Below are 27,395 nucleotides of genomic sequence, written 5' to 3'. Positions count from 1 at the left end.
TTATTGCACAGGTGTGCCTTAGGCTGGCCACAATAAAAGGCCACAATGTGCAGTTTTATCACACAGCACAATGCCACAGATGTCGCAAGTTTTGAGGGAGCGTGCAATTGGCATGCTGACTGCAGGAATGTCCATCAGAGCTGTTGCCCATGAATTGAATGTTCATTTCTCTACCATAAGCTGTCTTCAAAGACGTTTCAGAGAATTTGGCAGTACATCCGACCGGCCTCACAACCGCAGACCACGTGTAACCACACCAGCCCAGGACCTCCACATCCAGCATCTTCACCTCCAAGACCATCTGAGACCAGCCACCCGGACAGCTGCTACAATAATCGGTTTACATAACCAAAGAATTTCTGCACAAACTGTCAGAAACCATCTCAGGGAAGCTCATCTGCATGCTCGTTGTCCTCATCGGGGTCTCGACCTGACTGCGTTCGACTGCAGTAACTGACTTGAGTGGGCAAATGCTCACATTCGATGGCGTCTGGCACTTTGGAGAGGTGTTCTCTTCACGGATGAATCCTGGTTTTCACTCTACAGGGCAGATGGCAGACAGCGTGTATGGGGTTGTGTGGGTGAGCGGTTTGCTGATGTCAACATTGTGGATCGAGTGGCCCATGGTGGTGGTGGGGTTATGGTATGGGCAGGTGTATGTTATGGACAACGAACACAAGTGCATTTTATTGATGGCACTTTGAATGATATGAGATACCGTGACAAGATCCTGAGGCCCATTGTTTTGCCATTCATCCACGACCATCACCTCATGCTGCAGCATGATAATGCACGGAGCCATGTTGCAAGAATCTGTACACAATTCCTGGAAGCTGAAAACATCCCAGTTCTGGCATGGCCAGCATACTCACCGGACACATCGCCCATTGAGCATGTTTGGGATGCTCTGGATCGGCGTATACGACAGCACGTTCCAGTTACTGACAATATCCAGCAACTTTGCACAGCCATTGAAGAGTAGTGGACCAACATTCCACAGGCCACAATCAACAACCTGATCAACTCTATGCAAAGGAGATGTGTTGCACTGCGTGAGGCAAATGGTGGTCACACCAGATACTGACTGGTTTTCAGACCCCCCTGGACCCTCCCAATACAGGAAAACTGCACATTTTAGAGTGGCCTTTTATTGTGGCCAGCCTAAGGCACACCTGTGCAATAATCATGCTGTCTAATCAGCATCCTGATATGCCACACCTGAGAGGTGGATGGATTATCTCGGCAAAGGAGAAGTGCTCACTAACACAGATTTAGACAGATTTGTGAACAATATTTGAGAGAAATAGGCCTTTTGTGTACATAGAAAAAGTCTTAGATCTTTGAGTTCAGCTCATGAAAAATGGGAGCAAAAACAAAAGTGTTACGTTAATAATTTTGGTCAGTGTATTTATGCAAATCAATTATTTCTACATCTTAAAACATTTACCCTATATTTTAAGATTTAAAATGTATATCCTTCTCCAGATATATTTTCAAAAAAATTCAATATACTAAATAACTAATAAACTGCTAATATTAATTTTAAGATATATTTACATAAATATCTTTTTTTTTAAATATATTTTAGGTGCTTATATTTCCTCATTTTTATATTTATTAAATATACATTTATATTGTCCATTTGCGAAAAAAATAAGATTATTATAAAATATAAAACGGTTATTTTCTTGTCACAGATATATATATTTTAAAAATGTATAACTTTTTTAAAAATATATATATTTACATATTTTAAAAACTACGTTTTGCATTTTATTTTTGAATGGTAGTGTATATAATGGGTACAAATTGTACGTACAGGCAAGAATAGAGACTTTCTGACTTGGCTGTGTTTTCAAATGGATTACATTGGAGTTACACTGCTGTTTTGTTTTCTGCTTGGTTTTTTGCTGTTTATGGCCATTGATTCCTACTACTGAAAGTACAGATTCAATAGTTTAAACAGAGACATTGTGTACCCATTAAAACATCATTACCACCAATGAGAGCTGTTTGTCACTCAGGACATGTCCCGTCATGCAAAATCCATGAAAGCAACTGTAAAAGACAGCAGAAAAAGATGCAAATGCTCTGGGCGTGAGCTAAAGCCCTCACACACGTGTTGAACCTCCCTTTTGACACAATTACCTTCACTTTCTAAGCAGGCCTCCAGACTCCGGGCCAATGTATAATTAACACAATAAAACTTTCAACAGCACGTGGGAACAGGCACATTTTTATACGAGCCATAAATAATAGAGTGCCGTTTCACCTGGACAGGATGTAAAAAGCTTAAGCTGTAAAACACACAAAAACAGCTAGGATGCAAAAGGGAACTATATTCATACCATCTGTGGATGCCGCAGTATAATAGTATAATATTTTACGGTTACGACACATTCTCGCTTTGCAAGGAAGATGTAGGTGTTTGCGTAATCACAGAGTATTTAGGTAACACTATTTTGAGATGTTTAGAGGCTCTGAATGGCACGCCAGACATGACGACATTAGTTGCAAAAGTATGAACGTGGCGTTTTTCTAAGAAAAGTTTGCCAACCAACCGATTGCAGGTTAGTTAAAATTTAAAAGTCCCTTTTCAAAAACCATTTCACTTTCATAAGACAGAACATAATTTCATATAAAACAGCATACTTAATTTCATATTAAATTTTAAAATTAAGTGATGTTAGTGCTTTTACATCTCTGTGAATTGGTCATAGCTTTAAAAAATGTCATGTGGTGCGACCATGATTTATATTGAAAGTAATTTGTTTTCTAAACATGCTTAATATTTTTTTAGATGTTCTCAGTAATTAAAGTGATTAGTAAATAATGGTCTCATATTTTTGTTTTATAATTTCAGTTGCCTTCTTAAATGTAGTTAGCTGACTATTTTTTTTTGTAAATTGCATAAAACTGATAAAAATGTTTTTAAAAAAACCATTCACTTAAGCATGCTGTAGCAGTGTTTCATATTTCAACCACTGAAATTATATATTTTATTTTAATACAGTTATTCCTATTATTGGTCGCTACATATGATGAGTGGTCGCTCCAAATGATGCAAAGGCCTTATATCATTAAAAATCTATTTAGAGATGTGTGAAAAGTGTACCACATGGCATTAGCTGTAGGCATTTCTTTAGCCCCAGTTATTTCTGAACTTTGCTCAATCTTGGCTGCTCAGTTGACCCTTCGCTACCTGGGAGTTTAATTAACAGGCGATCTGACCAATCATAACACCAAATACGCCGTTTTGTCCATCCAACAAACCAGACAGGAGAGTAGAAAATATTTGAACGTGAAAAATGGTGTGTACTGACATCTTTTCACGGGTGAAACAAGATACCTTCTGATGTTCATTAATGTTTATTTCGTGTTATAACTAGTAAAGATGAAAAGATGATCGATTCAGGTGCCGCTTGACCTGAGGAGCTACAGCGATCCGTCAGGACACATTAAAGAGCCACAAAACAGTATTTGTTGTTTGAATTTTAAAATTTGAACACGTACACTTTGTTTCATACCAAAAGTAACCAGCTCTGTTTTGTATGTTGTCGTGTTGTCAGTGTCCTCTTTGCTTTTTGATGTATTTTTCACTGCATGAGAACATGATGTGTGGCATAAAAGTGCCATGGTTTGTCGGACATAGCAACAGTAACTGAGGGGGGCGGGTTTTTGCGATGGGTCAATTTAAAGTAGCGGGCGGTTGCTGGCTTAGGTTCTGAGATGAAAGCATGAAAATCTTTCTTACAGTAGAAAATGAAATCTGAAGTTTGTGCTTGAATGCAGGATCAGAATTGGCGAGCATTTATTTTACTTAGCTTGGCAGTGGAATCTGATAAAATATCTTAAAATAGTTATTAATGATAAATTATATAATATTTTATTATTTTATTACGCAATTGCATAATTACCAAACTAAAATTATATGCTCGAAATTCTTTTTTTTTTCATATTGTACAAAGATTAAACATAAACTGTCTAAAATGATCCAAACTGCATAAAAATCTGTTCCACATTATACTAAAATAAAGTATTTTATGTATATAAACCATCAGTTGAATATAAAAGCACAAAACTTGCCAATCTGGGACATAAATCTATAATGGAAAACACTTTGAAGTGGTCACACCACATGGTATTTGGTCACACCACATGATACTTCAAATTCAGTCAAAATTTACAAGCACAGAATTGGCCACCTAAACAGAACAAGCTAGCTTCTCACAAAAGATCACTATGAAATTTATAATAAAAATGAATACTTGTAGAAATAGCTCAATATTCATTGTTTTCATTTTTTTTGAAGTCATACTACATGATATCCTAATGTGGTCACTACATACCAGCTGTTAAAAAGGTTTTTTTTTTTCCCTAAATTTGAAAGAGAGTTACAAACCTGCTTGAAAACCTTCAAATTGCTATATGATGCAAAGTCTTATCTTTAAATTAATTTACATAGAAGTCCCAAAAAGGTAGTTTCTTGATGGTCGCACCACATGATCATCGGACAAAGTTTGTTTGTATATTATGATGGAAATATAAATACAAATTCTTAGCAATTTTATACAAGGTTACAAAGCACTTTGGAAATCATGCCAAATAGTGCAGAAAATTAATCTAAATAAATTCAGATTATACAACAGTTACAGTTAAACTGATAAAACAGCAGTTATGGCTGGACAGTCGCACCAAATGATATTTTGACGCTTTTGAATAGCAGAAAAATTACAAATAACTAATCTTTTTTGAAAAGTTAAAATGGGTCCATACATAAGAGAGGTACTTCATATATATGGCATCTTTGTACCATTTTAAACATTTTTCAACTAAAAAAAAATTCAATCGGACAGAAAATGTAGGCGTCACGTCACTCACCCATATATATATATATATATATATATATATATATATATATATATATACACACACACACACACACAGGTAAATAGATATTTATAAAATAAATTAACAATATTACTAAATATATTGTACTTGTTATTTAATCACTTGTTATTTTTGTTTCAGTAATTAATAGAAAATTATATCAAATATCTTTAAATATTTTAACTAAATGTCATTTTATTTATTAAATATAAATATAAAGATAATAAATATATAGAAAAAATAAATATATAGATCAATTTGCTGAACATTTTCTGAATCTGTGGGTTAAAGTTGAATTTTACAGTGGTCTGTTTCTCATGTGGTCTACTTTGAATTGGATTATAATGTTTTTGGAATGCTAAGCCTTATTAAAACAATTAGTCATGATATCAGATTGTTTTCGCTTCAGTACTCTTTACTAAACCCATGTACCACTTGGTGCCTTTTTAACTGTGCCCGACTCTACAGATACCCACAAAAACTCATCTCCATGCTAGTCTAAGATGGTTTATGCTGGTCTAGTTGGTGAATCAGCATATTAAAAGCTTACACTATTCAACCAGGATGGCAAAAGTACTGTCATGCTGGCTAAACTAGTTAGTATGCTGGTGTAAAGAGTATTGGTCAGCAGTTAAAGTGCACTGCAATGGCTTCATTTTAATCCACTTGTACAGAGGTGGGTAAAGTCCAAATTGGTTGTTGAAAGTAGATTAAAACCTTTCTTTTTAGAGGAACTGGGTTAGCATAAACCCTCATACACCCCTGTTCTGGCAGAAAAATCCAGAATACAAGGAGAATATGCAAATTTACATTATATTTAATTACATATTTAAAAATGTTCTAAATATTCTAAATATTCAAATATAATAACAGAATTCAAATAAAATTGCAAAATGTATTAATTATTTTTTATGTATTAATAATTTTTTATGTACTCATTTAAATTACCTTCACAAATATATTATATAATTTATATTAATATTAAATATATGTATATGTATATGTATATATATATATATATATATATATATATATATATATATATGTATGTATATATATATATATATATATATATGTATATATATATGTATATATATATATATATATATATACGGTATATATTTTAAATGTAAAAAATAATTACACAGTTTAATTTAAATTTAATTTTTTAAACTATTGCAAATAGTTTTAGAGATTTAAGTGTTTTAAGTAGTTAAAAAATTCATTTAATAAAAATTAAAGCTAAATACATTATACATATACATATGAAATATTACAGTTTATTTACATATTTTGATTATAAGTTAAATGTAAATCCTTTTTTTTACCATTTATTATTGAAATATTTTAATTTATATTTATTAACATATATTTAGAAAATATTTTATAGATTATGTAAGTGTATTAACTATTTAAAACAAACATTTATTTTATTACAACTCTATTGAAAATACTTATATAAGTATTTAAAAATGTAAAAATTAAGATAAAAATAAGTACACACACACACACACACACACACACACACACACACACACACACACACACACACACATCTACCTAAAATACTTACATATCTAAGTATTTTCAATGTAGTTTCAATGTATATATATATATACATATAAAAATATTAAACTTAATAGAATTTAAATGTAAATGATTTTTTTTTTTACCATTTATTATTGGAAATATTTTAATTTATATTCATATATATAAATGTATATTTATAAAATAATATTTTTATAGATTATATAAGTAATATTAACTATTTAAAACAAACCTTTTTATTGAAACTCTATTGAAAATAAGTACATTATATATACACACATATATAGAAACTACTGAAAATACTTATATATGCATTTTAAATTTTAAAAATGAATTTCACTAAAATTAAAAATATGTACATTATATATACACACACACACACACATATATATAAACTACCTAAAATACTTAAGTATAAGTATTTTCAATAGTTTCAATGTATATATAAAGTATTTAACTTTATAGAATTTAAATGTAAATGATTGTTTTTACATGTATTATTTAAATATTGCAATCTATATTTATAAAATATTTCTGTTTATAGATTATATTTTAAATTATAATAATTGAAATTATTTTACTCTACTGAAAGTACCTTAATATATGTATTTTAAGTCGTTTAGAAACTAATTTTACTTTTTTAACATTTATTATTTAAAATTTGTGATTTATATTTATAAATATATATAATTATAAACTGTTTAATTTTTATATATGCACAGTAAATAATGATTTAAAGCAAACTTTAGTTATATTACACAATGTATTTTAATTCAATTTCAATATATAATTAGAGAGAATTGTAATTAAACAGAAGTGAACATTAAACACCATCAAGCCTCTTCCTTTTCTCATAATGACGCATAATTTCAATATTTTTACTCTCCTGTCAACGTCACTGCAGCCATTCAAAAATATATTTGCATAATATGTTTTGGTTCACACACTCTGCTTTCAGTTATGCACAGTTTTGTGCACAGCAGAAGTATGTGCGACCAGCTGGTGGAAACTCGAACCCACACTCAGTTATCTCCACTGGCATCTGCACTACTTCCTCTAGCCACGCTCGGCCGGGGAAGAATTCACCCTTTGTCCTCACCGATGTGGGCCTCACATGAATCCAGCGTCTCCAGTGGTAGATATCCTCATTAAAGATCCTGAGATGGATGTCATGTTGTGGCTTGGAGACTTTCCTCATCTGGGCCGTAGACAGAAACATTCTCCAGCGAAGAGAGAAGCGCTGTAGGTGCCTCGATTCAACAGATGTGTTTGCCTTAAACGTCCATTACCATGACCAGATGATATGGCTGCTTTCAAGCGATGGTGGTCTGTTTGGTGTAACTGTGAAAAAATAATGAGATTACAATATGATTACATCTGTTTTACATAAGTGTTAGGACAAAAATAGATTACAAATCCAGGTTATTTTGGCTATTCCTGTATTATTTTTATGTGCTAGCTCATAAAACGCACAAAAATAAAACTGCAATACAATCTGCATTAAACATCCATGAAAAGCCCCCTCCTGTTCACACCGCAGCACACTTCTGGGCGTGGAGGAGACGCGAACATTATTTCAGCTTTTCTGTACAGGCACTAGTAAAAACTCTAATGAGACGGAGCAAGTCAGCACAATATGACTTCCATTGTTCCGTTTTATTTTAGCTGTTAAAACATTAGGGCGTTGCACACATAAAAACGCAACATAAATCTGAAATACTATCCTTTGGTCCAAAATGACAGTTGTGGTCATGAAAGGAACATTATGTATTTCAAAATGAGATCTTCTTAATGTATCAACTGTTTCTTCACACACTATTTCTTTTAGTTAGTTGTGTGTGTTTGATTTACTAAAAAGTTCCAGTTCATGAGGGTCATTTGTTTGGGAATCAAACTACACTGCTTGCACTGTATGTTTTTGATTCAGTAAAAAGAACTGATTCATTAGAGTCATTCATTCGTAAGTCTGGTTTTGCTGTATTTTTTGATTCACTGAAAAGAACCGGTTCATAAGTGTCATTCATTTGGGAATCAGACTACACTGCTTGGCCTGCATTTTTTTCATTTTCTAAAAAGAACTGATTCATTAGAGTCATTCATTTGAGAATTGGACTACACAGGTTTTACTCTCTATTCTTTATTCACTGAAAAGAACCTGTTCATAAGAGTCATTTGTTCAGGGAGTCAGACTACACTGGTTGCACAGTATGTTTTTGATTCAGTAAAAAGAACGGATTCATTAGAGTCATTCATTCAGGAGTCAGTCTGGTTTTGCTGTAGTTTTTGATTCACTTAAAAGAACCAGTTCATAAAAGTAATTCGTTTTGGAACCAGACTACACTGGTTGTCCTGTATGTTTTTGATTCAGTAAAAAGCACTGATTCATTGAAGACATTCATTTGTCAGTCAGCCTGGTTTTGTTGTATTTTTTGATTTACTGAAAAGAGTCGGCTCATAAGAGTCATTTGTTTGGGAATCAGACTACACTGGTTGCGCTGTATGCTTTTGATTCAGTAAAAAAGAACGGATTCATTAGAGTCATTCACTGGGAAGTCAGCCTGGTTTCGTTGTATTTTTTGATTCACAGAAAATAACTGGTTCATAAGCGTCATTCGTTTGGGAATCAGACTACACTGCTTGCGCTGTATGCTTTTGACTCATTAAAAAGAACTGATTCATTAGAGTCATTCATTTGGGAGTCGGCCTGGTTTTGCTGTATTTTTTTATTCATTTTAAAAGAATTGGTTCATAAGAGTCATTTGTATGGGAATCAGACTACATGGTTTGTGCTGTACGTTTTTGATTCAGTAAAAAGAACCGATTCATTACAATCATTCATTTGGGAGTCAGTCTGGTTTAACTGTTCTTTTTAAATCACTGAAAATAGTCAGCTCATAAGAGTCATTCGTTTGGGAATCAGACTACACTGGTTGTGCTATATGTTTCTGATTCAGTAAAAAAAAAAATATTAGAGTCATTAATTTGGGAGTCAGCCTGGTTTTGCTGTATTTTTTTTAAAAGAACTGTTTCATAAGAGTAATTCCTGCAGGAATCTGACTATGTTGGTTGTGCTGTTTGTTTTTGATTCAGTAAAAAAAAAAAAAAAAACAGTTTAATTAATTCAGGAATTAGACTATACTGATTTTACTCTATGCTGTTTATTAATTGAAAAGAACCAGTTCATAAGAGTCATTTGTTTGGGAATAAGGCTAGATTGGTTGCACAGTATGTTTTTAATTTAGTAAAAAGAACGGATTCATTAGAGTCATGCATTTGGGAGTCAGACCCGTTTTGCTGTATTTTTCTGATTCACTGAAAAGAACCGGTTCAGAAGAGTCATTCGTTTGGGAATCAGACTACACTGGTTGCACTCTATGTTTTTAATTCGGCAAAAAGAACCAATTCATTAGAGTCATTCATTTTGGGAATCACGCGGGTTTTGCTGTATTTTTTCATTCAGTGAAAAGCGCTGGCTCACAAACAGGTGCAAGTCAGCACAATATGACTTCCATTGTTCCGTTTTATTTTAGCTGTTAAACCATTAGGGCGTTGCACACATAAAAACGCAACATAAATCTGAAATACTATCCTTTGGTCCAAAACGACAGTTGTGGTCATGAAAGGAACATTATGTATTTCAAAATGAGATCTTCTTAATATATCATCTGTTTCTTCTTGGGAATCAGACTACACTGCTTGGCCTGCATTTTTTTCATTTTCTAAAAAGAACTGATTCATTAGAGTCATTGATTTGAGACTTGGACTACACTGGTTTTACTCTCTATTCCTTATTCACTGAAAAGAACCTGTTCATAAGAGTCATTTGTTCAGGGAGTCAGACTACACTGGTTGCACAGTATGTTTTTGATTCAGTAAAAAGAACGGATTCATTAGAGTCATTCATTCGGGAGTCAGTCTGGTTTAACCAGACTGACTCATAAACATCACTGATTTGGGAATCAGACACTGGTTGCACTGTACATTTTTGAGTCACTAAAAAGAACCGATTCATTAGAGTCGTTTATTTGAGAACTGGACTACTCTGGTAGTGAATGACTCCGTTCGTGTCATTTATTCAGGAATCAGACTACATTGATAGTCTTGTAAAAAGAACCAATTCATTTGAGTCAGAACCAGCTCATAAGAGTCATTCATTGAGGAATCGAGCTACATACGCAGTATATTTTTGATCCAGTAAAAAGAATCATTAATTAGAGTCACTTGTTTGAGAATTGGACTACACTGTCCGTTTCATGCAGTATATTCAGTGGTGGTGTTGCAGGGTTGTTGAATAAGTATTGCAGGAATCAGAGTGTTTTGTCATCTTACAATGCACATTTGAAAATCATTAACTGAACCAAATATTAAAAAATTGAACAGATTCTGAAAACTCATGAATTATATAAGAGCAACCACTGAGAAAACAATCATGCATAATGTATGAAGACAACAACGCTTGATTTATTATCTTAAGTACTTGGGAATTTGCAACATATTTCTTGATAGAAATTGTCCTAAAGCTCTCAAATGCTTGTCAGATTAGAACAGATGACATTTTGCAATCCCAAAAGCACATTAATATATGCACCAGAGTAGATCTGACTGGTTATCATCGCATGTGCCCCACTGGGAAAATTATGTTCTCTAGCATGAGATGCATCTCTAGACAGATTGGCACCATGCAACCGACACTTGACATTCAAATAATGCTCTTCAGGCATATTCATGTTGCCACAACATCACACAAATATTGCAAAAGCGCCACATGTGGAGTCCTTATGCCCGATAAATTCAGAGCACTGATTTTAATAATAGCTGCTAACACATCGCTCACTCAGGCCTGGGCCGAGAATCATTAACTACACCTGATCAAATGTGTTTGCAGAAGCAGACATGCTTTTCCTGTTCAGGAGACAGCAGTGCTGATAGTATGACATATCAGATTGCTTATCACACACTTAGTTGAGTAACATCTAATCAAAGGTATGGATCTGTGTTTTTAGGAACCATTAAAGTATGCAAGTCATGCAAACGGTCTGTTTCATATTATTGTAGATATTTCTGTACTTGTACGAACACAGAGGATCCGTGCACAGCCAATGCAGCTGCAGTTCGCCGCTTTAACACAAACCCACAGCTGCTTAGAAACATTGTGAGAAGAGAATGTTAATCCTTAAGGGTATTTTTTCCTCACAATCTTTCTGCAGCCTACGAGAAGATGGAATAACATGGGGTGATTAATTTATACAGAGTCATAATGTCCTTTTTCCTGGTTTGGCCAGGAGATTTTCATATTCCGGGTTGTTTTCCAATATCTGTGAGACAGGAATAGCATGCAGACTTTTTTTAACCCACATTTTAGGGGAAAATCTATTAAATTATGTGCACTGAAGTCATTCACCCAACATAATTGCACAATAAACACTTTCAAGTCTCCTTATTTTATCAGCTTGTTCAAAAGTATAAAAATAACACTTAATTTCAACACTTAATACTTCATTTTTACTCTCCCCATGAGTGAGAAAGAGTAAACCAGTCAAAAGTAAGATTTTTCATGTTTTTTTTTTAAAGGAGAAGTCCACTTCCAGAACAACAATTTACTAATAATTTACTCACCCCCTTGTCAACCAAGATGTTCATGTCTTTCTGTCTTCAGTTGTAAAGAAATTATGGTTTTTGAGGAAAACATTCCAGCATTTTTCTCCATATAATGGACTTCAATTGTGCCCCCGATTTTGAACTTCCAAAATGTAGTTTAAACGCAGCTTCAAAGAGCTCTAAATGATCCCTGCCGAGGAAGAAGGGTCTTATCTAGCGAAACGATCTGGCCGTTTTTTTCGAAAAATAAAAATTTGTATACTTTTTAAGCACAAAAGCATGTGTAGCACAGGCTCTCGGATGCGCTCCCACGGGTCGTTCTTGAACGATTCGTTCATTTTGAACGAATCTTTAATGTGACTCGCGAAGAACGAGTCGTCTCGGTGAGTGATTTGTTCAATTGCACATGCACAACATCCTATTAGGTTCTGTACTGGAATTAGTTCACCTGTTTCGTTTTTCGTTTCTATTTCCTTTTCGGGTTTTTCGAGTCGTTCGTTCATCTTATGGGGCTGTCACGTGATGCTGTATGTAATGACTCGGAAAAAGATTTGTTCATTTTGCTGAACAAGACTCAAAGGTCCGAGTCGGTAAAATGATACGAACTTCCCATCACTACTACGAATCACGTCTAAGTTCACTGACTGTGTACTCTGGCTAAAAAAGGTAGAGAATGGCGAAAAACTCCATCTTATTTTCTCTTACAACTTCAGAATCGACATTGTTGTACCTTTTTGTTTGTAAACAGCGTTTGACTTACTTGCACTTTCTTAGTCTTTGCACGTTTGCTTTGTAAACACTGGGTCTGTGGTTCCGCCTACATTCGGCGTGACCTTTCGACAAGATTCAATAGTACGTAGCGTCGTGAACGCGCATCCCAGAACCTGTGCTGCATGACCTTTTGTGATTAAAAAGTATACACATTTTTATTTTCGGAAAAAAATGACAGATCATTTCGCTAGATAAGACCCTTCTTCCTCGGCTGGGATCGTTTAAAGACCTTTGAAGCTGCATTTAAACTACATTTTGGAAGTTCAAAATCGGGGGCACAATTGAAGTCCATTATATGAAGAAAAATCCTGAAATGCTTTAGTCAAAAAACAATTTCTTTACGACTAAAGACAGAAAGACATGAACATCGTGGATGACAAGGGGGTGAGTAAATTATTAGTAAATTGTTGTTCTGGAAGTGGACTTCTCCTTTAAGTCTCTTCTGCTCACCAAGCCTGCATTTATTTGATCCAAAGTACAGCAAAAACAGTAAAATGTTGAAATGCATTTACTATTTAAAATAACTGTTTTCTATATGCACATTTCAAAATGTAATTTATTCCTGTCATTTTAAAGCTGATTTTTTGGCATCATTACTCCAGTCACATGATCCTTCAGATATTATTATAATATTGTAATTTGCTGCGCATAAAACATTTATTATTATTATTATTATTATGTTGAAAAAAGCAGAGTAGAATTTTGCCAGGTTTAAAAAAAAAAAAAAAAAAAAAAAAAGAATCTGAAGGATCATGTGACACTGAAGACTGGAGTAATAATGCTGAAAATTTAGCTTTGATCACAGGATTTTAAACATATCATTTTAAAATATATTCAAATAGAAATCAGTGATTTTAAACAGTAAAAATATTTCACAATATTATTGCTTTTGCTGTATTTTGGATCAATTAAATGCAGGCTTGGTGAGCAGATGACAATTCTTTAAAAATCTTACTGTTCAGAAACTTTTGACTGGTAGTGTATATGCATTATAAATAAAATATTTTTATTTTAAATGTAAAAAAATGTAATAAATGGAAAAATATGTTTGTTTTGATAACTTTTATAGCTACACTAGCATATAGATGACATTAAAGCTAAAGATGTGGACTAAAGGGCACAAAACTAATTTAAACATGGTCAAAAGTGATAAATGGAGCTGAGAGTATACACTTACACTGCTAGCTAAAAGCATTAACACATTAGCTTAAATATTTAAAGTCGCCATGAAATTAAAATTAACCCTGTTTTCTAAATACATTAAAAATCTAATTATGAACAAATAATCTGTGTGTGTGTTTATTTGTGCTTTAAATATGTTTAATCTCCAACCTCCAATCATTTCGTCTGCTTAAACCCAGCCCCTGCAAGTTTACATTCACTTGCCTCCACCTAAATGCCACGCCCACATCTTAACATCCAATCAACAATTGGAACTTTGTAAATTATGACCATTCAAATACTCTGGAAATCTTTATTCTGATTTCTTTATTTATTTTGCCCAAGAGATCCAGTAATGTTGAGTTTCCAGGGCCCCAATGAGCATTTACAGATAAGATAAAATGTGCAACCCCAAACGCAACACAGAATCCCAGAATCAACGCTAAAACTTTGCATTTTTGCAGTTAGAGGCATCATGCAGTTTGGCAGCAATGATTAATTGTTTTCTGCAACGTCTGTTGTGCTAATTTCTCGGCGGTCGTATATCTTGAGAGCCAAAGTGTCAAATCCGTGTGAGTTTTAGGCACTGGAAGCGCACAGGCATATGGAAATTTTGACAAAACTCACATCTGGAATGTTACATTGAGTAATTCGCTCGCTGTCACAAAAAGTGCATCCAAATAGGGAGGATAACCACATACCAAAACAGGCAGTGACATTAACCTAGACTCCAAGCCAACAGCGAAAGACAAAGATTGATGGAACATTTTGGAGCTATTAAAATCTTTGTGGTTTCACTCGTTGATGACTAAACACAGAAGGAAGAGCCCACTTGGGCAAAAAAAAATTTGGTTCCTAAAAGCAAATATAAGACAAAGCCTTTATCATAGACTCATTTGCTCAACGAAAAGGAAGGTGCTAATTACGGCAGGCACCGACAGCGATACCAATCTCTAAATCCGAGTAAGGAAGGGTGTAGAGCAAAGAGCGACTTATTTGTTGACATGACATGGCTGCAATTAGGTTGAATAATTAGCTCGGCACAGCCCAGTTTTCAATAGCTTTAATATATGTGACCATTAAACTAAAATTAGCCATTTTATGCAGCCTGTACGCAGCTGATCTTGACTAATGACTGTTCATTGACTAATAAATTATTTTAAGATCAGCCTACGCAGTGGCGTCATTACAATTTCTTTTGCCATTTCTATACTGCACACATTTTTATAGTTGATTTCAGGAAATGAAAACTCAAATGAGCTATAGGAGATATGACTGTAAAGCCATAACATCTTGCTTTAGGCATACAATTAATCATAGAGTTGCACATGGAAGAGTCACAGCTAGAGCATGTCAGCTTATGTTCAGCATAACTGCGATCAAATCTGTTGTATGCATCTTTAAAGCCATCACAACCAAAAAGCAGTGCTGGGTAGTAACTGATTACATGTAACCTGGATTATATAATTAGATTCCAAATGCTAAGTACTTAGATTACATTTTAATACTCATAATCAGATTACTAACTAATTCATCATGTAATATCTGTAACAGACTACAATTTGTAAGTAATCTACCCAGCACCAGTACACACAAAAAAAGGCCCATTAAAGCACAGGTTATTCCTTTCTAACTTAAAACTATCTGAATTTAGTGAAACTTTGGACCCGTTTGTCTTTATCTCCCTATTGTGACCTCTCACCCGTGCTCTATCCATGTAACTCCAAGAGGCTATTAACCTTTAACCCCATGCAGTGGTGAAAGCTCTCAGTCCCAGCGTGCAGCGGCTGCTGAGTGCCCATTGTATATAAATACAAACCCTCTGTTTCCCCGTTTATCCCAGCGGAGGTCATAGTCATATCCCTTTCTCTCCATTTGCTGACCTTACGTTCCAGTGGGCTAAACTTGTGGCACTAGCAGAGAGACGACTCAAACTAGCTTAACTGCAATGTCTGGCTTATAATGATGTGCATTTTGATACGAAGATTAAAACCGGTCTCAAAAATGGAAATACAAGTTTCCCATGTGCCACAACTGTAAATGAATCTGAAACTAGTTACAAACTTTTTTAAAGTGATTGGCTTAATTGGTTCCTTACTGGTCATTCCTGTGTCTAAAATAATAGATAATTAACTCTTGCAAAACTAAGGTTGTGTGTTTAATTCCCAGAAAATGCACAAACTGCTTTGGATTAAAAATGTATATTTGCAAAGTACATTAATGTAAACATATCGAAATGGCAACTATGAGAGCAACATCATCTAAACCACTCAAAATGCCTTAAAGGGGTCATCGGATGCCCATTTTCCACAAGTTGATATAATTCTTTAGGGTCCTAATGAAAAGTCTATAACATACTTTGGTTAAAAATTCTCAATGGTTGTGTAAAACAACACCCTTTTTACCTTGCCAAAATCAGCTCTGCAAATATCATCCTGTTCTAGTCGAGGCTGCTTTAAATGTTAATGAGCTCTGCTTGCCCAGCCCCTCTCTTCTCTCTGTGGAGTGACGAGCCTGTTTACTTTAGCCGCATTTAGCCATGTTTACCCGCTAAACTTGCTAACTAGCATGTTATTAGGAAAGGTGATTTCAGATATTCATAAAAAACCCTTATACTCACTTCTGCTGTAGGTGAAGCCGGATCACGAATGATTCGCGCGAACATAGACGCATTTATGTAGATCGGGAGGCGCATTCCATTCACAAACAAATGTAATCCACTGCATCTTTAGCAGCTCAGATATCAGGAGTAAATGATGACCACTATGTTCATTATTACATCCAGCAACACAACACCTCAATCACTCAATCAGAGATATTCTTGTCTAACTTACATCCCTGCTCTAGCATCGAAACAATAGAGGTTGGACTGTTACAGCTGATCTGAGGTAAGATACTCATGTCAATTAACTATCATATGAGCGGCCTCTCTCGGTGTGACGCCACACCGACAGGCATCTGAGAATGGCTTGATCTCTCAGAAATGCCTCAATAACAGCATAGCAACGCACTAAACTACTCAGAATGCCTCAGTAACGGCATAGCAACGCACTAAACCACTCGGAATGCCTCAGTAACGGCATAGCAACAGACTAAACCACTCGGAATGCCTCAGTAACGGCATAGCAACAGACTAAACCACTCGGAATGCCTCAGTAACAACATAGCAACAGACTAAACCACTCGGAATGCCTCAGTAACAACATAGCAACAGACTAAACCACTCAGAATGCCTCAGTAACAGCATAGCAACAGACTAAACCACTCGGAATGCCTCAGTAACAACATAGCAACAGACTAAACCACTCAGAATGCCTCAGTAACAGCATAGCAACAGACTAAACCACTCAGAATGCCTCAGTAAATACATAGCAATAGACTAAACCACTCAGAATGCCTCAGTAACAGCATAGCAACAGACTAAACCACTGAGAATGCCTCAGTAACAGCATAGCAACAGACTAAACCACTCAGAATGCCTCAGTAACAGCATAGCAACAGACTAAACCACTGAGAATGCCTCAGTAACAGCATAGCAACGCACTAAACAACTCAGAATGCCTCAGTAACAACATAGCAGCAGACTAAACCACTGAGAATGCCTCAGTAACAGCATAGCAACGCACTAAACAACTCAGAATGCCTCAGTAACAGCATCAAAAACAAGCTTTTTTTAACAGCATTTGGACATAAGAAACAAGTTTTAAGAGCCTGTTGTTGTCAAACTTCATTGGTGTTTTTTTTAAATATGAAATTTAATCGTGAGCTTAGTGAACAGTTTTGGAGAATGCCTTAGCTAAACCATTCAGAATGCCTTAGCAATGGCATAGCAATGCACTAAACCACTCAGAATGCTTTAGCAATGGCATAGTAATGAACTAAGCTACTCAGAATGCCTTAGCAACGGCATAGCAATACACTAAACCACTCAGAATGCAGCTAGCTCCTGCTTAGCACCAGCAAATGACCAGCTTAAACCAGCTCACGACCAGCACGTGACCAGCTAAGGACCATCTTAATCCAGCTCAAACCATGAGCCATGATTCAAAACATACCTAACCAACATTTGCTGTTTTTTTCAACAGGGTAGCAATACACTACAACCACTCAGAATGTCACAGCAACAAATTTAAACCATTCAGTATGTCTTAGCATCAGCATAGTAACCACTAAATTCACTCAGAATGCCATAGCTACATCTTAACAACACAGTTTAAAAAGAACATGAAAAACCTTAATATTGATCATAAATCACTTATATATGCAAGAAAATCTAGTTTCGATTCTAGTTAATTTGAAACTAGTCACTAACTTTCACATAGACAGGCTCTAACAGACATATTTTATTGTAGTAGCATCACTGCAGTTGACATGTAAAACTTTAATAACTGGCTGCAGCCAAATATTAATAATAATAATAAATGGCATCTGTCTAGCAATATATTTGCAGACATCAGTTCCCAGGAGAATATTTATAAGCCTGTTAGTGTACAAGCCAGTGTCTGTGTGATGACCGCCCACCCCTCGCAAACAGGAAGTGAAAACCGGATTGGAATTATGTGGACTGTAGCAGTTGGTTGGAACGCCTGAGTCTGGGGCCCCACGAGCTCCACGGGCTCTTTGTGTGCATATTCAGCTCTTCCATTCGGCCTTCAGACTGGCAGTGAACAAGGAAAGACTAAACCAGTCACAAAGCTTTTAATTCGTCAAGGACTTTTGGGATACGAGATTGAATCACACAGTTAGATTACGAATTGGATGATCTCATCCAATCAGTACTGGATAGTACCCGATTACATGTAATCTAAATTACGTAATCAGATTCCAGAAATTACGTACTTTATTTTACAGTATTTTATTTTGCTCATAATCGGACTAGCTTAATGGTTAGTTTTATAGCAAGTTATGTAAAAAAGTAATCTGAATGTAATCTAAAAAGTAGTCAGAATACATTATCTAAAATGAGTAACCTAGATTTCAATACTAACTATATTTTCAATTGTAATCTTAAAAAGACTACACTTTGCAAGTAATCTGCCCAGCCCTGCAGCCAATCCTGACAAAGAAAGATAAAAAAAAAAAATCGGAATAAATCCCCATCGTTGTCTCTCATTTTTGTCTGTCAGCAATCAGCGGGCTAATTTGATGAGACAAGCATATAGCGCAAAGACATTCTATCTCCCATTATAACTCTCGACGTTTCTCTCCAACCACGCCATATATCAGTCCAAAAGGAAATCCCTCTTTTGTTCCTCAAGGAAACCGAGAGAAGGGGTGAGGCGGAAGGATGTGTCACAGTATTTCAAACAGCTGGAGAGCGCCTGCCGAAACTGCTGTGTGATAAACCTGTTTGGATAGCACCGGCCACTTGTTGTGTCAGATCTCCTGAAGAAAGCCACCGATCAAGTGGGTTCCTCACGATGTCGTAAAGGAACAAATGCTCTCCAGAAAGACTGTAGAGTGGATTTAGGCCGCTAAACAGTCTTGTCTAATGGAAGTATAGGATCTGACTTTGATTTCTGTTTGAACCAGAGGCTAATGATTAAGGGAACGGAGGAGTCCTGGTGTGCTGGATGCTGTTTGCACTGACTAATGGATGGGAGGGGAAAGGTTCAGACTAATTGCCACCATGTTGAGCTCCCTGGGGAATCAATGGGTCAGTCCAACAATGGACAAGAGGTCTGACCACCAGCACACTTAAGACTTGATTTGATTTATCCCCACATTAGATTATGCCCTCTGAGACCAGAAAAAAATGTCCCTCTGGACAATAATCACTAACCAGAACCACATTACACCACAATTATGAGTCAGACCTTTTCTTTTCTAAGTCTAATATGTGACCCTGGACCACAAAACCAGTCATAAGTCGCATCGGGTATATTTGTAGCAATAGCCAACAATACATTGTATGGGTCAAAATGATAGATTTCTCTTTTATGCAAAAAATCATTAGGAAATTAAGTAAAGATCATATTCCATGAAGATATTTTGTACGTTTCCTAATGTAAATATATCAAAACTTAATTTTGGATTTGTAATATGCATTGCTAAAAACTTCTTCGGACAACTTTAAAGGTGATTTTCTCAATCTTTTGATTTTTTTGCACCCTCAGATTTTCAAATAGCTGTATCTCAGCCAAATATTATCCTATCCTAACAAACCAGTCATCAGTGGAAAGCTTTACCAAAATTGACCCTTATGCCTGGTTTTGTGGTCCAAGGTCACAAATATGACTTCGTCATTACTTTGTTAAAACATAAAGAATCTGAAGTAACTATTAATACTATTTGTTAAATACTATTGAATTAAATGTTAGATGTAATTCTTTCATTTCATTCATTATTTTCCATTAAAATTACATTTTTAACATTTATCAGAGCCATTTTTGCAGGATACCTCGAAATTAACAGTCCTCTCGTGTAGGACATGTGGACAGCAGAGGTGTTATCTGAGGTGTTTGGCTTTACCGTGCCATCAGTTTGCTTCTGTTTTGGCCAGCCTAGTGTGGAAAGGAAATGAGGTACTATTAGGACACAAACTCTCACCGTAAAAAGCAGTCACTCTGTCAAAAAAAGCCTCTTCTCAGCACACTAAATAGACCATTAAACGGTGTGGGGACCGTGCTAACCACAGTCAAAGCAAACAATGTCGTTTAGACCACCGCAACCCACAGGTTGTAAAAGTCCCCTGTGAAATGTGTCAGAGCGAATCGAGGTGAAGTTTACACCTCAGGAGTGCACATCAAAATTGTGTGATACAGTCACAGCTGAAGGCCTCCTCAGTGACCTCTCACAATGTCTGATTACAGGCAAATCATAGTAGCTGAACAATAATACTGCCAGTGGAAGAAAAACTATTAGTTATATTCACAATGCATTCTCTGAAAAGAGTTGAGGTCATAAGTTTACATACACCTTGCAGAATCTGCAAAATGTTAATTATTTTACCAAAGTAAGAGGGATCATACAAAATGCATGTTATTTTTTTATTTAGTACTGACTTGAACAAGATATTTCACATAAAAGACGTTTACGTATAGTACACAAAAACAGTACACAGAAAGTTTACTTACACTTGATTCTTAATACTGTGTTGTTACCTGAATGATTCACAGCTGTTTTTTTTTTTTGAACAGTTGTTCATGAGTCCCTTGTTTGTCCTGAAAGTTAAACTGTCTGCTGTTCTTCAGAAAAAATCTTCAGGTCCCACAAATTCTTTGGTTTTTCAGCATTTTTGTGTATTTGAACCCTTTCCAACAATGACTGTATGATTTTGAGATCCATCTTTTCACACTGAGGACAACTGAGGGACTCATATGCAACTATTACAGAAGGTTTAAATGCTCACTGATGCTCCAGAAGGAAAAACAAAACATTAAGAGCCAGGGGTGAAAACTTTTGAACAGAATGAAGATATGTACATTTTTCATATTTTGGCTAAATATCTTTTTTTTTTTTTAATTTAGTACTGCCCTTCAGAAACTACAGAACTACAGATACTTTAATGTTTCCCAGAAGACAAAAAAGTTAAATTTACCCTAATCTTCAAATTCAAAAAGTTTTCACCCCCTGGCTCTTAATGCATAGTTTTTACTTCCGAAGCATCAGTGAATGTTTGAATCTTCTGTAATAGTTGCATATTGAGTCCCTCAGTTGTCCTCAGTGTGAAAAGATGGGTCTCAAAATCATAGTCATTGTTGGAAAGGTTTCAAATACACAAAAAAGCTGAAAAACCAAATAATTTGTGGGACTGGGACCTGTAGGATTTTTATATAATATATTTATATTAGCAGTACAACAAATTCATAATATATACAAACGTTAAAGTTTAAATAAGTGATATTTTTTCACATTTTATGAGAATGAGTTTTTTGGGTTTAATTGTGATGAAAAAAAATGTCAAAAAGGATTTCATACATATAGTAGTTAACATTTGAAGTAGATCAAAACCTTTCATCAAAGTTGTTCTAAAACAAAAACAATACCCGTTCTTGTCTTGGGATGAACTTTTTCGATCCACTTCAAATGTTGACTATTGCATGTATATATATCTATATCTATATATATTTATGTATCTTTATATATATATATTTACAACAATTTACAACACAATTTACAAATAAGATGGTTTTACTTTTTAATTAATTATTTACCAAATACATGACGCATGTGTTGTTGAATGAAATCTAAATTTTCAAAATAAAATATGAACATGTAAATAAATGAAATAATAATTATAAAATAAATAATTTTTTTACAAAATAAAAAATTGTTTTCATAGCATTTTAAGCATTTCATAACCAACTCACTAACTCACATAATTTACTTCAATATAACTTACAGCAAGTAGCCTACAACAAATACTAATATAATCAAAATATAAAAAAAAACTTTCCTATTTAAGTAATAAAACAATATTTTTTCACATTTAAATGACAATAAGACTTAGTTTTGCATTAGAATAAAGTGAAATAGGTGTAAATGTGCTTAATTACCATGAAAATAATGTCACATTATGCCAAAATAATGTACATGAATGACTTCTTAAGTGCAATTTACATTTTCACCATGAATTAAAAATATTTGTATAGCATTTTTAGCCTTTTACAAGGCTGTCTTATTAAAGCATTTTTTTTTTTACTGTATACGGTAAGTTAACTCACTAAACTTAAAATCAAAACCAATATAACTTAATGGCAACAAATACTATCATAATATACAAAACTTTACTTAAATAATTTTTAATAATGATTAATTATTGAAAATATAGTCAGTAAGTTTTTTATGCTAAATGTAATAAATTATTTAACATACACATAAATTAAATACATGTATTTTTAAAGCATTTTTAGCATTTAAAATGCTGTCGTGTTAAGCATGTAATTTACTTTATTGTGAATAAACCAACTCACTAATGCATTTTTAAACATTTCCATTAAAATTACTAACAAATTCTATTATTTGTCTAGTAGAAATGGGCACGTGTGCACGATCATTAACAACGACGGACAGATTACATGCTCAATGCAAACGCACGCTATGCACTTGACTCCAATGAATTTATGTGCAGGAAGCAGCGTGAACTCCAGATGAAGTGCTACACGCCACATTATCAATAACTCACTCTGAAGCCCGTCTCACTGTTTCCTGCTGAATGGTTTACATTTTTCTCAGATGACCAGCTCACGGCCGAGGTAATTAGAGCAGGCCAGCTGTATTGTGCTACGAAGCGCTAGCAGCTGTCCCGGAGCAATGGACACTCATTACCGCCAGCCTTCATCATCTGTCAAAAAGCAATATTAAGACAGGCTTTACTGGCATGATAAACAAAGGTTTACATGGCCGAAGCATTAATAAACATTACATGCCCACAATGTACACAATCAAGCGCCTCTCTCGCTGTGTTTGGGCTGCACGTGCGGGTGGGACGGGGGTCTGGCACCATCCGGCTCAGGGCCAGCATGCTGCGCTCCGGCCTGTGAATAAATGTGCGCATTGCTCATTCAAGCCTGACAGCAAGGGGTCTGGAACCCACCGAGCCGCTCGGCTGAAAGGAAGGTGTGAGAAAGAATGTTAATGGCTCTTAATTAAGGATGGCTCTGATAAGGAGGTGCGCTGAGCTTGGGGGTTTGATTACCGGGCCTGGAGAGATGTTTGCACCTGAGGAGCATTTCATCGATTGGCCTGGCAGGGGGGACTCACTAGTTTGCCATTCATTTACTAACATGATGTGTATCAAATCAGATGCTAATGGGACTGTGTGCGTGTCCGTGGGAGAAGTTAACAGTTAGAGGGGGTGGGCGATTATTTATTCTAAACGTTTGAGTGGGGAACAGGCACAAACAATCACACATTAAACCAAAAAAAGCCCTCAGGCCATGAGGCCGTTGTACGTTTACAGCGACACGCTGATGAAAATTCAAACTAAAAGTCCCAAAAGAGCCAGTCTGACATCAGGCAGGACTAAAAGTGGGAAAAATGTGATTGAAAAACATTTCAATTAGGCTTCTTTCTCAGTTGTATGTTATACGATCCAGCAGTTGACTGCTAATGTTGACTCACAGTCTTAAACCAGTCTGGAGGAAATGGACCGCAAAGCTGTGTTTGCACAGCAGATAATGCAAGTCCTAATTTAGAAAATCCCAAAAAAGGGTTATAAGGGCAAAACACGTCTCGACATGAGCAATATTTAGGACAATCTAATCAAAACAGGAGGATCTGAACAGAAAATGTTGGAATCATTACTTAAAAAAAAACAAAAACATTGTTTAAGCATTACTTTAACAAACAAAAAATAATAATAATTGATTTAATAACATAATTTTCTCATTTTATACTAGTTTCCTATTTTTATTTTTCATTTCATTTTGAGGTGAAACTGGGGTGATTTGCAAAAGCATTTTGTAAGAAATTGTAAAAAATAAATAAATAAATAAATAAATAAATTTCACGTATAAATTAAAAGGACAGAGAGAAATATATGTGTATATATATAAAATAAAATATTATAATTAAATATTATGTATATAACAAAATATTATATATTAATTTTTTAATTATATATATATATATATATATATATATAAAAAAAAGAAAGAAAATTGAAAAATTATATATATAATTTTTCAATTTTCTTTCTTTTTATATATATATATATATATATATATATATATATATATTTAGAAAAGAACCAGTTGTCACTCAGAAATGCTAGTAAATGTCACTTCATTTCAATGACACAGCAAGTGTCACATTTAATTAAATGCCAAATTTTTAAGTAAAAAGTAGAAACAGTATTTTCTTGTAAAATGTACTCCAATATATACTTTTATTTAATACTTAAAAAATCCACAGTAATTGTGTATATAATATAATATAATAATATCTACCTTTTTTAAAATAATATAACAGCTAAATATGACCTGGATAGTTTTTAACAAGATCTTTTGTTAAAATACAGATTATAATATAATATAATATAATATAATATAATATAATATAATATAATATAATATAATATAATATAATACCTTCCTTTTTTTAACAGCAAAATATTTATTTTAGGGTGAAATATGACCTGTATAGTAGAAATATAGACAGTAAAAATTAATATAATATAATATAATATAATATAACATAATATAATGTAATATAATATAATATAATAATGCCTACCTTTTTTTTAATAATATAATATAGCAGCAAAATATGTCTTCTGGGGAGAAATACGACCTGGATAGTTTTTTCACAAGATCTTCTGTAAGACTACAGACAGTAAAAATGATAGACAGTAAAGCTATTTTATCATGTTATCAAATATCACCATGCTACCAAATCACATCCTTTACAAGTTTTATGAGATTCACTCATGCAAAACATTTGCATTCGTGCAAGCATCCAGTATTTGCTTTAAACTGACAATAATCACAATGTGTATGCAATATTTGAGCCTGTTGAGCTCAAAAGTGAAAAAGTGAGAAAGTGAAACCCGATTACAGTTTCAAGGACAGGCAATTAATTTTGATTATGAGGGATTGGCCTCAAGGGAGAAATCTCAGAGATCTGTGAGGCACATGGCTTAGTAATGCTGAGTGTGTGTGTGGAGAGAAAGAGAGAAAGACTGGGGGTTGATCGTAAACTCAAACCTTGACACTAGCCTAACCATGACACAGGAGCTGCGGCCCTCCCAGCCCCACGGCCGAGCCCTCGGGGCCCCGCTCCCATTACGATCTCGCACTCAATTGTCTGCTGTGTGTGAGAGGGCTCAGGGGGCAGATGCACTCTATATCATACCTGTCAACAGGCGCGCTTAGCACAGACCTGCGTGCACGTACACACACATACACACTCTCGCACGGCCGGGACTGCAACACGACACCGACTGCGAAACTGGGTCATCTTAGCCAGAGACAAAGACTCTGGAGCTGACAGCGGGAGTTGAAATCTGCCCAAAAGGCATTGGTAGTGCCATATCACGAACAGCCGGACGCTGGGAGGGGACATTATGATACCAGTGACCGCTCTGTGAAAGAAAAAAAACAGTGTGTTACTCAAATCACGTAAATGGGAATCTGCTATTGAAACTCTCAGTGTATGCTGACGTTATAGAGAGGCGCAGGTTCCCCTTTCACATCAAACTCAGCGTTGTTAATCATCTGTTTTTTGCCTTCGTGTGAGAAAATCTGCGTCTAATTCATTCAAATATGATCTTGGCTCAAACTGCACATGCGGTCACAGAAAATAGCGGGATTTAATTGCACACATATGATTTTCTCTGGCAGATTAATTAATGTGGTTGAAATTGCGAGGTATATACTGATTCAAATCCTTCGAGAAGACTGAACACTGAAGTTAATTTGTTTCAAATGTAGTGTAAACTAATAGATTTGAAGACCTAATGAGTAAAACATGTGGGTTTCCCTTAAATTTCTTTTCATAATGTGGCTGAAGATTTTCCCTCTACAAACTATTCCCATTTTTTTCTCTCTATTTTGTTACAATAAGCCAACCATTGCATAACAAGTCTTGTAGCATTATCAAATGAGGGGCCAAAAGTTATGAGAATGGCGACATCCTGCGGTCAAACTAATAACTGCAGCTATTGTTTCAGAGCCAAGATACACTAAACAAATTAATAAATAAATAATTACATGTACAAATAACACTAATACAATGACATACAACTATACTTTCTCAAATACCTATTACAATATATACTGAGGAATTTAACGTTCACTTCAATGGTATGGGGAGACTGTACGGTTTCAAATGATTTCATATTGAAGTCACAAACTAAATTGCAGTAGTCAAGCTATCTAAAAGATACAGACTTGATCATAATCCACAATGTTTCCAGCTAGCATATATTTTGAGGTCCAGCTTGTCGTATTAATGGTGTTTACTAGTTGGCTCACCTGAATATGCCCGTAGATTTGTGTTGGAGGTCTTCGACGTGAAAAACAGTTATCCTTAGACTGGAAATATGGATAATTTATTTGTGGACGTCATACTTTTTTCGCTCTTTTCAGTTAATCTCATCAAACTAGCGAGCTAAACCAGCTAACAGTGCCATGTAAACAAGGTACAACACGCTGGAACCGATCCGAGTGATTCAAACTCAAACTTTTCACTTCATTCACTTTAAGTGTTCACTAGCAAAAACCAGTTAAAAAAAAAGCTATTCATTTTAAAATTTCTGACATCGCTTGTCATGATTTTAAGAAGCAGTTAGTGACGGGTGAAACGGAGCTTGAAACTTCGCTGCATGATTCACTGTTTCGAAGCGCTCCGAACGGATCATTTTATTAAGATCGGGACTTGAAAGCCCATATCGCGAATCATTTGATTATTTAGATCGGAACTTCGGAGCGGAATCGCAAATCATTTGATTCTGAACGAAGCTTCGTATACGGCATCGCGAATCA

The 27,395-nt window shown here is 34.9% G+C and overlaps 1 long non-coding RNA gene across 1 annotated transcript; it reads right to left on the bottom strand.

Annotated features, from left to right (window-relative positions):
- Window positions 1–7,267: 7,267 nt before the first annotated feature.
- LOC127172334 (uncharacterized) lies at window positions 7,268–27,296 on the bottom strand. The gene is made up of 3 exons (XR_007828620.1): window positions 26,886–27,296; window positions 25,765–25,993; window positions 7,268–7,779 (listed from the first exon to the last, which is right to left on the bottom strand). It is a non-coding gene; the product is annotated as an uncharacterized LOC127172334 (long non-coding RNA).
- Window positions 27,297–27,395: the final 99 nt, after the last annotated feature.

Source organism: Labeo rohita, chromosome 10 (assembly GCF_022985175.1).
Source record: "Labeo rohita strain BAU-BD-2019 chromosome 10, IGBB_LRoh.1.0, whole genome shotgun sequence".
Taxonomy (NCBI): domain Eukaryota; kingdom Metazoa; phylum Chordata; class Actinopteri; order Cypriniformes; family Cyprinidae; genus Labeo; species Labeo rohita.
Note: the sequence above shows the minus strand (reverse complement) of the source record. Positions and strands in the feature narration are given on the sequence as shown.